At 41.6% G+C, this 15,674-nt stretch overlaps 1 protein-coding gene across 1 annotated transcript in view; it reads left to right on the forward strand.

The window, feature by feature from the left end:
* The first annotated feature begins 10,843 nt into the window (after positions 1–10,843).
* C1QTNF7 (C1q and TNF related 7) overlaps positions 10,844–15,674 on the forward strand; it is a 49,378-nt gene continuing 44,547 nt past the window's right edge. The window contains exon 1 of the mRNA XM_083861591.1: positions 10,844–11,042. The gene's annotated coding sequence lies outside the window, so the exon portion shown is untranslated. The remainder of the gene's footprint in view (positions 11,043–15,674) is intronic.

The following is a 15,674-nucleotide window of genomic DNA, read 5'->3' on the forward strand; positions in this document are numbered from 1 at the left end:
AAAGAAACAAGACTGTAATAAAAAACACATTCCAGAATACTGATCCGTTTATTCACTATAGATGGTCTGAATTAGCAATGGGTTAGGAAATATAGACACACAAAGATAAAAAAATAAGGGTACATCAGACTGGGTTTTTCTTTTTAGACTTCTATATCCAAACATGGACAAGTTTTTAATCTAATGATGCGTGTTCTTCTCGTTGCTGGAGTGAGGTAGTTAAACATCCCCAGCCTTAGATGGGAACAGGGCATGCTTGTGATGGTCTTTGCAGCTTTCTGGGCTTGTTACCACTCCAACTTCTGCTGTGTTCCATGATCTTCCAAATTCCTTGCTGTTCTTCATATTACATTTGTACCTTCATTTCCAAGTGGTGAAGGCTGAGCTGGGGGCCTAGGTAAGGACAGAGGGGGGAGGACCCAGCCTCTGGCAATGTCCCATCCCTGGACAGTGAAGCTGCAGAGGCCCTTGTTCCTGGCAGCAGCAAGGAAAGCACTAGCACTCCTCTGCTCCCCTTTCTGCTCCTTTTTCCATAAACACCATTTGACCACACCTATGGACTTGTTTCCTTGGCCTGGCTGAAACCATATCACTCCACCAGCCAGTTATGGGCTGCTCCCCACTGCTGCTTCAGCACCTTCTGTCCATTTGCACCATGCTTTGCTTTGTCCAAGCACCAAGATTTCCTGTGAGAGCAGTGGGGTAGGAAGGAGCAGAGTTTCCAAGACCTTTCTCCCAGTTCAGTGCTCCAGCAGCCAGGCTGGGCAGCCTCCATCTCTCCCACAGAGAGGGACCATGAGCCACAGAACCATGGGAGGTGGCTGTAAAGTTGAAGTATCTTCTGCTTGAGGCACCCCAATGAAAACCTAGAATGGAGACTAGTAGATTCTAATCTCTGTTTCTTCAAACCTAAATCAAACCTCATTACCCAGGAAACTTTGTGCACTCCTCTCTCAGCAGCTGATTGCAGTATCACTGCAGTATCACAGCCTCCAGCCACATTCCTGAAAACTGGACCTGAGCTGGACTGAAACATGAACTGCAGTATTTTGTACAACCCAGCATACGTCACTGTCATTTGCTCTGGGATGGGCAGACTTCAAAAAAAGAGTGTGGTGATGCCAGGGGGTGGCAACAAATTCAGCCACCCAGGCCCAACCTACTGCCTGACATGGGTGGGCACGTTCCTAGAGCATCCTGCTGCAGGGCCTCACTCCATCCCTACTCTGTCAACAGCCCTTTTCACCACCTTTGGTGCACTCTGAGTCCTCCAGTGACCCTTTCAGCTTGTTAGTTAGGCAGGTGAAAGATCTAATTTCATGCTGGGCATGGCAGGTTAATGGGCTCCCACCAGAGAGGTGTCCAGCAAGTGGGAGGGCCTGCAGCAGGAGCACACAGCTGAGCAGGACAGGGTGCTGAGGGGAAGACACCCTGTTTTGGCAGCAGGGAACTGCCAGACAAGGTCAGTCTGTATTTTGGATTGTACCCAGTGATAGCTGGTTCCCCAGTCCTGTGTATTTGAAAACCATACCCACGGTCATGACCCATCATGACCTGATCCCCAGTCTTCTGTTAAGTAACAATACTCAGTTGCATGAAGGTAGCAGTAAGTCTTCACCATGGCAGCACACCTTGAGGATTTAAGATAAGCATTAAAACCTTCAGCTGTGCCTGTTGAGGCTGCTAACTTAAATTTCTGGTCTTTCTGGTACATCTCTGAATGCATGACAGACAAGATTTTTCTGCTAACCAAAAATAAATGTTCCAGCTTTTTAAGATAAATTGCTCATTCTGGTGACTGCTGTTATGCTACCTCAGCAGCTCTAAGTAGTCAAGCTAATTGTGACAGCAGTGATTTGTTTGCCCTGAATCAGGAGTTTCATTACGGAAAGTTACTGGCTGTATTTTGTACCCATTAGTGTCAGAGAACTGGTATAGGTCAGGAAACGCGTAGAGCCAGCAGTCTATTCACTTGGAAAGGTATCTGTAGACAATAAAGTTTTATGAACAGAAGTTTAATGGCATGGATCTTTCCAGACTTTCCAAAGAGACTGAGCATAAATGATTTTTAATGCTGAATCCTTTTAGTTAAGTATCTGCTGGTAGCACAGGCTGCATCCTGTTCCACTGTGGTACAATGGGGCCATCTGTAATTAATGAACCTTCAACTTTTCTGCATTAGTTTTGTCTAAGCTTTGGGGGAAGGTGTCAATTAAAAATTAAAAGAATCCTCTTTCCATTAAATTAAAGAGCATTTAAAAAAAGAAATGCCACCCTCTGATAGCAGTTTAGAGCCAGAAGGATAGTCTATCAGCCAGCCAGAGAAGGAACAGCAGAAATGAATATACATGTGTATCCATATGTAGTGCTCGATTTTCTTGAGCAATTGCCATTTTATCCTGGAGTAACCCTTGAATCATTTGCAGGAGGGTGTCAGATAATGCTTTCTTCAAACCCAAGCCAGCTGTATGTGCAGCCAGGGAGAGCCTTGTGTGCATGGCTGATATTTGCTGGGTTCTGAAGATAGTTCTAAAATCTGTCTCATGGCATGAACCCTGAGCTGCACTTGGCAGCTGCCCTTTCTGCCTGGGAGATTCATGAATCAAGTGACACCAGGGATGGGTTGGAAGGCAGGATGTTTTCTGTATTATGTAGAAAAGCTGTCCCTCTTCAGGTAGGAGACTTTTTCAGTTTTGCTATTCATACAAACCACTCTCAGCAAATAAAATAAATGTGCATTTTTTTAATCCTTTTGTCTTCCTGGTAACACACTTCATTAATTCAGTACAATTCCTGTCATTCTTGGAGGTATGCACCGTTTTCTTATCCAATTCTTTTTTTTTTTTTTTTTTTTTTTTTTTTTTTTTTTTTTGTCTGTAGTGACTAAGTGCTAGAACTTAATAATGAGTTTTGAGACTGGGTAACTGTGTTGAGACTCTCTAAATGCTGTATTTCTGTCTGGACAGGTCTGCCAACATTTCAGCATAATTTTTTTTTTGCATGTACACTTAAAAATTCACTTTTTTAGTGTTTGAATTTTTTTTCTAGTGAGGTTTTTTCACATATGCTCAAGGCCAATAGAGTTTGAAACACTTTCATAAACTCCATTTTTGAGAAGTTTGAGAGGTTGATGTTCTCTGCACTTTACTTTTGAGGGGCTCTCTCCTTGTAAAATATTTTTAGAATAGATGCATCTCTCCATGTCCATGGACTTGACACCTTTGTTAAATAGCATTTGTCTAGGACAGTTATATGCAGAGAAGCATGAGAGAGTCTACACAAGTCTACACCTCTGACTCCTCAGGAGGGTGCCTGACCATCAGACTATGCCCAGAGGACCTTCTCTACTGATCTGTGTCATGCTGCAGTGCAGAAGTTGAGGATCCAAGGGTCACTGAGTGAATGGAAGCTTTGTTTGCTTTTTAACCCTGTGTTCAGTGTCTTTGCTTGGAAAAGGCATTTCTTCATTCCCAGTTGTGCTTCTGGGGCTGCTTTGGTACCCATTCCTAGCACTAGCAATGTTAGTGTTAAAATAAACATACGGCTGCCCCCTGCATCTGTTTAGGAGTTTGGAACTGGAAATGTGGCAAATCTGAACAGGTACATGGCACAGCAGAATGGGCATACTCTGGAGACCTTGCCTGACAGCTGTGATTAAATTCCTAACTCTGTATCTGCTTGTTTATCTCTTTTCCCCTATTCATATTCCTGGGAAAAATGATAGGTTAGAGGAGGGAAAATGATAGGCTAGAGACAAGGAAAATATGGAGTTCTATTTTAGCTGTGTTGAATTAAAGGAATTGGCAAGATAGTTGGAAAGAAACTGTGGAGACCAACAGTAGAAGTTAGATCACTGTGAGAAACAGGAATATTAACTGCTTTGTACAGGGGTGATGGGATCACATAAGATTATTATTTTCCCCAAAAAGATTCATCAAAATATTGTAATATCATCATAATTTGTCAGCAATTGTGAAGCCCAGGCACCTCAGCCAACTTTTCAAATTTTACATAATCGTCAGTGTCTATGGGAAATACAATGAAATATGCCCTGTTCTTAATTGATTCCTTTTGCACCATATTTTTCACATAGACTTGGCTGTTGGCCTTTCTTTGCTAAGTAAGGGTTTCAACAAGTGAAGAAGATGGATGGCCAAACCAATCAACTCCAGAATTTGAAAAGGTCAAAGCACTCAGAGAGCACACTGTAGGCTGTTTCCAGATAGCCCAAGCATAATGAGTCAGATAACTTTCTCTTAGAACAAACAAAATAAGGAAACTAGAAGTAGTTTAAGATGGTAATGTTTTCTTTATGACTTGAAGACCACCATGCATAGCACTGTGGAGTACAAAATAGGATAAAAACTCCTTTCCTGATCTATCCTGTTGATATAGAAGAGAACAAAACTAAATAGTTTGTATTTGCAATGATGAATAGATTTGTGTCAACATTTAAAGTAAATTAAGACTGTGGAAGTGGAGAGATGTTAACTTTCGTGTATGGTTACAGCTTTCTTCTTTGTAAGGGTTTTAAAGGAGAGGCTTGTAGAAACATGACCTCTGTATGCACCCTTAGGTCCTGGGCAACGGACACAGATGAGCAAAAGGAGCACAGGAGGGCTGCCATGGTCTCTCTTTGTGGTCTCCAATGCAAACAGTTCTACATTGCAATAACTGAATTAAAGCCTAAGATTAAATGTTTTGGTGGGTAGTGCTGGGAGATTCCCAGTAGCAGCAGGGAACTCCACTGGTGTCAGCAGAGTACAGATGAGAACCCCAGTAAATGGCAACCCAGGGCGAGCTGAACTTGCCTCCTCACCTGGACAAACTCAGTGCACCTGGGAAGGGAAAACTGTTCAGAATGATCAGAAGAAGTATTTGGTTGCCAAGTCTTCCCAAATCAGTATGTGTGCTAATTTTTAATGGGTTTCTGTTACTTTCAGTCTTATCTTTAGTTACTGCTCTACTGCACTTGGCAGGAGAGAAATAAATACAAGTCATTATTATTGAACTATCTTGAATACCAAGCATGCTTTCATTCCATTTAGCTAACATGAGTAGAAGATAAACTGGCAGCTTATTCTCTCTTTATTTACCAAAATAAAGGAAAATGATAAGTGGAGACCTCATGCAGATGAAGCTGTGGTGGCTCTGATGGGTACATCTGTACAACCACATACGAGATAAAGACAATAATACTGCTCTGAATGGGACATGACTGACAGACGTGTATTTTATTTCTATTTCTAACTGTATTTTGTTTCTATTTCTATCTTGAACAGTTTGTGGGGATTCTGGAGAAATATAACCCTGGGTATTTAATGAAACATCGCTAATCTTGTGAAGGAGCTTCACCTCAGCCCATTTGAGATCCTAACTCCGACTCAAGTAACGTGGAAGTAACTTTCAGGAAGAATCTGTGCCCAGTGATATTACCCTGGCACTTTATGAGAAACAGAGATATCCAGCTTTGGGAGAAGAAATACTTGGATCTGCATTTGATACAAAAGCCACTCTCTCTGCTTTGGGAAAACAGACTATAGGACAGAAAATTAACTAGAAGATCTATACAAAGCATTGCTTTTTGCAGGTATTGTCAGCTTACAATAGCCCCCACTCATTTCAGGAACGTCATAAATCTCACTGGCTTTCAGTGATGGACTGAGGTGTCAAAACACCTTTGCAAGTCTGGGCTCTAATATTTAAGACTCCTGCTGGAAAAGTTTGTTTGAAGGCAAAAGGGAGGGGAGATGGGGTGGAAAAATGCTCATCATGTGGAGGTGTAGGCATATGAAGTGAAACTCCAACTACAATTTTAATTGCAAATATATAGTAGAGGCAATGGAGCTGTAATGCTCTGCCCCATTAAGACTCCAAGCCCTAACACTGGGATGATCTGACTCACTGGAGAGTGGGAAATTTAATGTGCTGTACTGCTTCCCACAAACAACATTTGATTTCAAAACAGTAAGTATACCAGAGTTGTTCCAAGCTGTTCCAAGCAGATAAGATTTAAACCCAGCATGCTAGCTTTACATTGGTGACTAATGTTTGAATGGAGGTGCGGAGGAGAGGTATCTTTAGGTAGGTAATCTCACTGGGTAAATGAGATTTGGACTGTGTTTTCTAGCAAATTTAGACTTGGAATAAATCACATTTTTTTGAAAAATTGTGGTCCCTGTTGGAAATGCACTTTGCATCTCACATAGGTAAAAACTGCATGTGTAGTTAATCCATTAGTCCTTAGCTGCCTCCCTGAGGTGTGCAGCCCCAGCACCCACAGTCATCTGGACATGAGCTGTTCCCATGGATCCATCCCCATCCTTCAGCCATTCCCTGGATAGGCATCTCCAGATGGGTGCACCAACTGGAAATCATAGAACGTTCTAGCTTGGAAGGGACTTTAAAGGTCATCTAATTCAAATCCCCTGCCATGGGCAGGGATGCCACCCACTAGACCAGGTTGCTCAGAGCCTCATCCAGCCTGGTGTTGAACACCTCCAGGGATGGGGCATACACAACTTCTCTGGGTAACCTGTGCCAATGTCCCAACACCCTTCCAGTAAAGAATTTCTCCTTAATATCATATCTAAACCTTCTCTCTGTCAGTTTAAAGCCATTCTCCCTTGTCTTATCACAACATATCTTGTAGAATGTTCCTCCCCAGCTCTCTTGTAAGCCTCTTTAGGCACTGGAAGGTACTATACGGTTTCCCTGGACTCTTCTCTTCTGTGGGCTGAGCAACCTCAACACACTCAGCCTGCCTTCATAGTAGAGATGCTCCATCCCTCTGATCAGCTGTAGCCTCCTCTGGACTCACTCCAGTGGGTCCATCTCCTTTGTATGTTGTGGGCCCTAGAGCTGGATGCAGGACTCCAGGTGGGGTTTCACAAGAGCTGAACAGAGAGAGGGACAGAATCACTGCCCTTGACCTGCTGGTCATGCTGATTTCTGGGTTGCAAAGGCACATTGCCAGGCCATACTGAGCTTCTCATCAATCCAAAAGCAGCACTCCTTTAAACGGATCAGGACTCATCAGGAATGGGTCAGGACTCATCATGAAAGGAGCATCCCTTAAAATCAGCTCTCCCACCCTTTCCTCTTCCATGGAGCTGTAAAAGCTAGGAGCTAGTGTCCAGAAAAAACTCAAACCAAGCTGAAAGAAACAAACAACAACAACAACAACAAAAAATCCCCCAATGATCACCCATTAAACTAAGCAAAAACTTCCAGATGTGTTTTGAAGTCTTATTTCTATGGAACAACTAATTTGTCTTCTTATTTGGGGCCACTGGACAATGACATACTGTTTACCTGGACGAAGCCAGTCTTTTGTATGAGGGGACAACTAGGCTTCAGGGTGTTAGCACTTTTGTGACCTCCCAGAGTGCACTGTGCCATTTATACCTGCTCGTTGTCTCAGCACTGGGGCAAAATGAACCCTGAGCCTTTATACCCACATGTTGAACAGTGCACTATATGGATGTGAATGCATCCAGCCATAGCACAGGAAAATCCCAAATCCCAGCATCAAAGGACACTTCTCCTTTTAATGCCACAACATCATAATTCCTTCCTGCCAACAAAACAACTTCTTAGCGGTTCACAGATGAAGGATTTTGTTTGATTGTTGGTTCAGATACTTGTGTTGGAAACATCCATTATACATATTAGAACCTGCTGCATCTTAGAAAGTTTTGTTCAGAGAAGGGACCTTAAGTTGTAACCAGGAAAATTTATCAGCTGTTTGCCACATGAGAGGATTAAGAACCACAATTTGTCAAGGGTGTGACAACTGTATTCCTTAGAGCACATGTAATATCATGCACCTCTTACAAACATTCATGTGTTTTGTCTTCAAGATGCAACAATCTGTTATGCAACAATCTCCACGTACACAGGACCATATGAGGACTTGCACCCACAGGTGAGGCAAGAGGCATTTTCTTTCCCATTGAAATTTACCCAAGATGAATGATTCCTTTTTTCCCAGCCCCTCTGTTCGCGATTCCATTGTACCTGTGAGGCCATGAATACCAAGTCACCATTCCTGGTTCAGCTGCTGCAGCAGGAAGCTCAATCCTACCTCAGCTGTCTCTAGACAAAGCCAAAAGCAAGAAAATCAGTGTTCTGGTGAAGTGCTAAAATGTGAAATTGTTGCCAGGAATTGTAAATTCAGAGGGATTAAAAATGAGCCTATCACAACCACCAGTGAACAACCCTATAAAAATAAAATCTTTCTTCCAGAAAAACTGAACCTGTGTTTTCTGTTGAACACTTAATCCTCCAAGGCTTGCAGAGCACTTTGCAATTTCTCTTTCACTTTTATCCTTGTCTCCTTCCTCCAGTCTGAAAAGCCTGGTAAACAAATGAAATGGATTCAGCTTCTCCCTTTTAAGACTTTTGCTATGTTGGAGCTCAAGTCCCTGACCCTCTTACCAAGCTTTAACTGCATCTTCCCCCTTAAGCCTCCTTCCTTATAACCTAGGAGTGGAACTTCAAGCTGGTTCTTTAACTTGGTGTTGTGAACCACAGAAAACTATTCAGGTAATCTAAGTGGGCATAAACTGTTAACACCTTAAAAGAAATATTTTTTTTTTAATTATTGCTACTATAAAATTAGTGTGATTAATCTTATTTGCTACTTTACCCATGGCTATTCAGCCTTAGTCACATTCCTATGAGGCAAGTAAGTAAATGGGATTGTGGAAGATTCTAGCCTAGATCTAGGTATGACTCAGTGGCAAAACTCAAGTTCATAATTCCCACCAGAATTCTCCACAGACCATTAGAAAACGTGGCTTGTTTTGGTTTTTTCCAACATGATGGGCAACGTCCTTTGCTTCCCCCAGAAAGACTCATCAGGAAAAGGAAGCACCATCTCATGCTTCCCTAAACAGAATCAGAAAGAGACCAACTGAGGGAATGAGGACAATAATCTTTGGGTAATTTTTTCAACTTCTGGGTCATCTTTAAAACTTCTGTTTGATTCCCACAAGGATGCAGGGCCAAGTTTCCAGAGGTTCCAGTACCTAAAAAGACATGCTTAATGCATGATCACTAAGTGAAAATTAAGATACAAATCAGGAATATTGAGGTGACATGATAGGATGTTATTTTTACTTTCACTATTGCTCACCAGTAACTAAGTTGACCAGCAGATCCATGGAGAAAAAAAAAAAAAATACTCTGATAGAACTTTGGGGAAAAAAATCAGATATGTAAAATCATATATTGAAGTTTTCATGGTACCATACAATTTTGTAACAGGGTTTTCTCTATACTGTTTATTACCATTTAGCACTGGAATGAAAATCAATTAGAAGAAAGGAAAAAAAAGGGTTGGTTTTCCTTCAACCCTTTATCCCAGAACTGGGCAGTAATTTATCTACATTTTTGAGCGAACAGTTTTTTAATTGAACTGTTTTTTAATTGTCAATTTAAAATATAAAATACTTAATATTTCAGTGCTATTGAAATTAGGACATTCAAACAAACAAGACTGCTTACCTATGTCACATGTGGCATTCCAACATTGACTTGATTTTTCACAGAAGATTCATTTCCTCTTTTAGTGGCATAAAACACCTTTGAAAATTTCAGTCCAAGGTTTCCGCCTTCACTTTCATTAGTTTTACAAGAAAATATGTTTTACAAAACTAAAGTCACTTACTAACAACCACAATAAGCCTCATGTTACCTTAGCATCAGCAGGTCAGTTGGATGCATTTCCAAAGGTGCTGGAAGATTTGGAGTATAGCCTAAGGTAGGCTTTTCAGCACCCTCATTTCTTATCAGAAGTTTGTTATGGTACCCATGGAGAAACTCAGACTGAAATTTCCCAAATCACAATATCTTATCATTTGTTTGCTTACTTTTAGCTACTATTTGTTTGCTTACTTTTAGCTACTCTGCAGAGAGAACTCATAGTTGCAAAAGGGAACCTTTTCTGCAAGTTCATAAATGCACACCATGTGCGTCAACCATAACTGGTTGAAATAAATTCCTTGCAAAGAGGAGGAATTCAACATGGGCATAGGCAACTCTCATATATGCACAACACTTTACATGCTTCACTATCTTAATTTGATCAAAGCAGAACAGAGCCATGACCAGTTAGGGGATGCTTTGAAAAATCATGCCTCTTTTTTTTAAGTCTCTATTACTCAAGTGTCTGCCTCTATTATTGGCAGTGTCTCAGAAGGTAGAATTGCTGCCAGGAGTGTCTTTTGAAACAATCCAAAGCACCAAGTTTGAAACTCTTCAATATCACAAAGTTTGTGGTTGTGCTCAGCCACAGCACTTAGCTTGGGTGTCCCAGCCCCCCTGTGATAGGGGCACCCTGAATTACACTGTAGAGGAAGCCCTGGAGGAAGCCCCTTGACCTGTGCCCAAAGCCTCAAAACCAAGGACTGGTAACCTGTGGCCAATGTAGGGACCAGGTTCCTGTGGGAGCTCTGAGGACTTTATGGGTTTGAGGCTGTCACTTCTTCCGGCATTTTGAGGCAGATGCTGCTCCTCCCAAATCCCATGCTGGGGGGACTATATGCCAAAAGCAGCTTGGTTTTTTCCTCTTCCCTGTGCTTTTACTAAGAAGGAGACAGCTTAGCCTATGATGCTTTCCAAAGATGATATAACATTACCTCGGGGAGGATATGCTCCCAGTCCTTTTAGGACCCTGTCACACCACATCAGTCTGGAGCACAGGCTTGCTCCTTGCTCCATGGTATAAAACAAGTTCCTTCCAGCAAGAGTTTTACAGCAAGCGCACAGTCGCTTTAAATTAGAAAAGTTGGCAGGTGGCCAAGGAAAGGAGTGGGAGCTTGTTCAGCTGAGACAGACAGAAAACTCTGTAAGAGCATCAAGCCTCAGATAGGTTTTCACAAAGTACCTTTTTCTTTTATCATCCCAGCATTTGAATTTGTTTTAAAGGATTTTGAATAAAAAATTACCTCCTGGCTTGAATCTACAACTCTTACACTACTCAAACAGAGCACATTGCTTTCCCTGAAAACTCAGATGTCATCTACTCAACTGTGAAGGTAAGTTGTAACTGATTCTACTTTCCTGAACTGATTTCTCTGAAATGCATTTGAAGAAAGGAATGTAATAGAAAGATCTTTCAGAAAAATGTGTCTTTTTTTTCTTTAATACATGTTGTTAGAAATAGACTGTTGTGGTATCTTGGTGAAATCTGCTTGTGTATATTCTCTTGTAAGAGATGAGTAATAAACTTGGATATTTATGCACAAAACATCTCCATCAGAAAGTTATCAGTCAAATTGTTTAAAAATCAAGTATGTAAAATTCTGGCAAAAAGAATTGTTTTAAATGTCTACCTTTCACAGGGTTCAGGGTGATTAAATTACTGAAAACATTTTTAAATTATTTTTCTCTATCTAGCATAAATCTTACATTCCACCAACCCAGACCAGAGATTATTTGGGTTTTTTCACTCATGAATGATTCCATCATCATTCCAAATCTTCACTCTAAGCGTAGTTGCTATGGTTTCATAGAAACTTGTTTTGCAAAAAAAAAAAAAAAAAAAAAAAAAAAAAAAAAAAAAAAGTCTATAAGTACCAAATAAAGTGTTTTGCTTCAGGCTTGTGCTATTGCAAAGTTAAGCTCCTGCATTTAACCTATTAAACTCTCACAAATATATCCATTTGTTATTTTGCTGCTGTGTTTCTTCTGCTTGATAGGGTTTTTTTTCCAGGTCATTTTGCTTTTTGTGTTTCCACTGCTACCAGCAGTGTGCTTTGTGCCTAAGAGTAGGCTGGCAAGAGACTGTGTGTTGTTAAACACTAATAAAATGCTGAGTGTAAGTGATTAATCACAACCTTGGTCTGGGTAGGTGAGAGTATAAGTGGATTAGCAGTTTCAAGCTCCCTTTTTCTGCTGGGTCTCTGGTTACCATTACCCAGGCGAGGGTGAGGCAAGCATTGCCTGCTGCCCAAAATCTGATAGTCACAGGGGGGGCTAATTCTTCCAACCTACTCATTTTCAAGGAAATTATGAAGCTTTTCAGGCTGAAGTTTTAGGAAAACATGGGTGTGAGCACAGCATTACCCACAGCCCTTGGAGCTGCACAAGCTATGGAAATGCAGTAACAGGAACCCGCTTTAGAAATCACACAGCTATTATATTCTATAGCATGTTGTGTTTAAGAAGCAGAAAATCCCCCCTTCCTGTAGTGCCTGTTCCCTGTTTTCCCTGACTTGGGACAACTTCGGCTGTGCTACTGGAGCAGATTTACCCTGGTGAGAATGGAGGTCTGTCAATGCCCCTAATGCTGTGTTCCTGTGGATCACACTGTAAGAAATGTATTTAAGAGTAGAGAAACACAGAGCAGCGAAGGCAGGGAAAAGAATGCAGAAAAGCAAAAGTGGAAGTGGAGGAGCTGATCTGCCTGCCACTGTTATGGAAGAAATGCTAAAATCCTGTTGACCTTGACGCTCCTGTGTTAAGTTTGTACCAAATGGGAAGGTCACCATCATCATCCTTGCTGAAATCTGGAAAGGTGGAGCTAGGAACAACTCCATCAGGTGTCTCCTGGGTGAGGACTACATGGTGTAGGGATTGGGAATTGCATTGACTCTCTCAGTGCTTGCCTATTCCTTATCTTTCCTCTACAATACCCCCACCAATCTGATGAGCTGGTGGGAGTAAGGGTGGTAAAGGTTGCTCCATGTTGCTTATTGATACTGGAGACAGGAGAGTTTCTGGAAGGGAATATCTCAGCCAAAGGGACTGTGTCTGGCTCAGCAGCAATGACAGGGAAGGTAGTGCTTTTTCATTTCATCCCCTTCATCATCTCCACACTTCCCTGTTGCACTTATCCATGGTTCAATCATAGTGACAAGATGAGAAAGTAGATGGAAATCCACATTTATGAGGGCTGGGTTTGAGTGCCTGCAGAAGTTCTTCTGTCCCATTCACAGAGCTAACTTATACCCTTAATTCTCTGTGACATGTCCATTCACAAGTCTATCCATACACTTGTAAGCCTGATTTTCAGTCTTTAAACAGATGCTGTATGAACATTACATATACTGTAATTGCATGATCAAATAACATCTCTGTTACAAAAGGATCACATTGCAAATTATGAAACTAAAATTTAGATTCACCAGAAAAACAACCTCACAGGGAAGCAAAAATCCTATGACTTAAAACTTTTGCACAAATAATGGTCATTTTAAAAGTGTTTCTGATTCAGAGGAGTTGTTTGTCACAGATACAAAACAGGTCAAATTCCATTTTCACTGCCCAAGTGGATTTTCTGTTAGTCAAAAAGACAGCCAAGTGATTACATGACTGCTTGGCAGAGAAATCTAGAGTCTTTTCAGGCTCATCTTCATGGCCCTACCTGTAATGAGAAAACCACTGGGCAGATTTATATTTTAGTTACTGAAATTGGGCTGCAACTGTCAACAAAGGGTATTTATTTCTGCTCCCAATCTCTCTAAAGTAAAAGAAGCACATCATCTCTCTGCATTTCTCTGTTGGGCTGAAGAAAGCATCTAGATTACTCTGATTTCCCAAAGCTGAAATAAACAGTTTGTGTTCTTCATAAATTTTGTTCTTTTCATTTTTGGAAAAGCAATGTGAAACTGTTCTTGGTTGTCTACCCTCAAGATTCACCTGATGTTGGATTCAGGTGGGAGGGCCCAAAGTGATGAAAGCAGAACAGCAAAGCACCTGATTCAAGTCTTCAAAGATACTTTACAATTTCACTAAACCTTAGAGCAGGGATAGGGCCATATCACCACAGAGTCTACACATTTCTGTGAGGTTTAGGTGTTGGGAAGAACAGAACTGTTTAGTATAAAATTAATTCTTATCACAGTGGATAATGAGGACCTCTTTTAAAGGGGAAGAATAGGCTATGAATAATGGGAAAACACATCCTGGCAGTGAGAGATATACAGTTATAAAGTAACCCAGAGGGAAAGAAGGGAAAAGTCTCACTGGTTGGGATGTTTCACTTACTCTGGGCAAACTTAGCAGAAATCTGTGGGAAGCAATCTTTCCTAGGCTGAGAGATGTGATAGTCCATATGTTGTGCTGGCTTAAATGTATTGGCTCATCTTCAGTCTATCTACTGTATTTGTCTTCCTCATCCATGTGAGAATCACGTCTCAGACCCAAATGAGGTGCAGCCTACAGAAGTGGAGGCCAAATCTCAAAAAATTAATGGAGATAGTTGATTATGTTTGGACGCTATCAGGCCACCCATCCTATTTTCAACTCACATTCTCCCCTTCTCTTTTGGAGAGACCCCAAACCCAAAATTAGACATCCTGCAACAAACAGGAACATCTCCTTGGCAGGAATTCAAGATTAAAGTTAAGAAAAGGGATAAGAAAGGTTTAAGGAAAGGAACTGTTCAGTTAAGGGAATGGGTTTTTAGGATGTATTGTTATTCAAGCACTCTGTTTTATTTTTATTTTTTTCCCTACATTCTTCAATAAAGATATTTTTCTGTCAGGAAAACATGAGAGTGGGGAGAGCATTAATAGCTGAGGTGGGACCTGAAATGTAGTTTAAAAAATGTGCAATAAAAACAGGGAGTGACATTGGTATAAAACCAAGGAGAGCTGGAAGGGCAGAGCTGAAGAGATGAGTATCCAGCCTGCTCACCCCACCTCTTCCCATTGGTCTGATGGGCCTCGTGACTGGATCCAGGCCAGCGTAGGAGTCCCATCACTGGAGCACAGGGGAAAGTGATTTGTGAGCTGCTGAGAGAGAGACCTCCCTTGGGTTTTTTACCCCTTGGAAAAAAAACAGAGAATTTTATTTTTTTTTTCTGGATTTGTCCAGGAAAACTCTCCCTTTTCTTGGAGGGGGACTCTCCTGGTGCTGGAACATACATCTGCTATTCTCACTAGCAGTTACAACTCAAGACCAAAAGTCTTTTTCCTTTTCAGGAGTCTATAAAAACTTGATGTTATGCCAGCCTTGCTGGGCCTGCACTGATGTTCCTGCACAGCACCAGTCTGCTGCCTTTCAATGCACCTGGGGATTGAACCTACTTCCCCAACACATCCCACACTGATGTTTCCAATCCCTTTTTGTTATCACTGAACAGTGGAAATGCAGAGAAGCACGTAGATTACTCTTTGCATCCATTCCCATTTCTAGACACAATGTTGGTACTTATTTTACAGAGTAATTGGCTCCTTTGAGTCTCTGTAAGTTCCAGCTCTGCATAGATGTGCTCTGAAAGCAATCTTCCAGGGATTGTCCTTTTTTGGCCCCTAAACCTGAGATCATAGCCCTGCATTAGCAACCCACACAGTCCCACACAACTTTGTCTCATCCTGTGAACTACCCACCCACTACTCTCCTTCTCACAGGCCTCCCATTTTCCTGGTGTGTCTGTGTGTTTACCCAGGGAACCACTTTACTGCTTCTTCACAGGATGTTCCTGAGGGGGCAGCCATTCCTCCCAAAATTACAGTGGTTGATGGGCCAACCTGTAGCCTGCTCAAATGATCTGGGAAGGCACTCTCCAGCTTCTGGACAGCTGATTTTCCAGGGGAAAGACAAAGGCTGCTTTGGCCTCTCTTGAGTTATTGTTTGTGCCATTCGGTGCAGATATTCCTGCTAGAAAGTGGTGATATGTATCTGCAGATGACCTCTGAGCACCAGCTTTGATGTGGAGGAGC

The sequence above is a fragment of the Zosterops lateralis genome (assembly GCF_965231275.1).
Source record: "Zosterops lateralis genome assembly, chromosome: 5".
NCBI classification, from domain to species: Eukaryota; Metazoa; Chordata; class Aves; order Passeriformes; family Zosteropidae; genus Zosterops; species Zosterops lateralis.